This window comes from Nannospalax galili, unplaced genomic scaffold (genome assembly GCF_000622305.1).
Source record: "Nannospalax galili isolate Female #2095 unplaced genomic scaffold, S.galili_v1.0 scaffold257, whole genome shotgun sequence".
In the NCBI taxonomy this organism is placed as follows: Eukaryota; Metazoa; Chordata; class Mammalia; order Rodentia; family Spalacidae; genus Nannospalax; species Nannospalax galili.
This window is the reverse complement of record NW_008340854.1, coordinates 609,389-610,000: the sequence shown is the minus strand read 5'-3', so window position 1 is coordinate 610,000 and position 612 is coordinate 609,389.

Sequence of the window (612 nt, the reverse complement as noted above, 5' to 3'; positions counted from 1 at the left end):
CCATTGATATTTAAAGTTATTAATGAAAGATGAGTATTGATTCTTGTCATTTTTATTTCTGTTCACATTCTTGGTGTAGCTGTGCATTTCTACAGTTATACCTTCATTAAGTTTCTTTCTGTAATCCCTTGGGTATAGTCATTCCTTTCTTCAGCTCTTTATTCTGCTTTAAGAACTCTCTGAAGGGCTGATTTTGTGAACTAGAATTATTTCAGCCTATTTTTTTCCCCTTCGACTATAATAGACATTTTGGCTGGGTAAAGTATTCTGGGTTGGTATCTGTGTTCATTTAGAATTGGAAATACTTTGGTCCTGGCTCTTCTGGCTTTCATAGTTTCCAATGAAAAGTCAGCTGTAATTCTGATAGGGTTTCCTTTATATGTGACTTGTTTTTCTTTTGCATCTTTGTATTCTCTCTTTGTTCTGTACATTTAGTGTTTTTACTATGATGTTCTGTAAAGTTTCTTTTCTAGTCCTGTCTGTTTGGTGTTCTGTATGCTTCTTGTATTTGTGTGGGCATGTCTTTCTTTAATTTGGGGAAATTTTCTTCTGCAATCCTGTTGAAGATCTGGTCCATACCATTATCATGAGATTCTTCTTCCTGTATGCCTA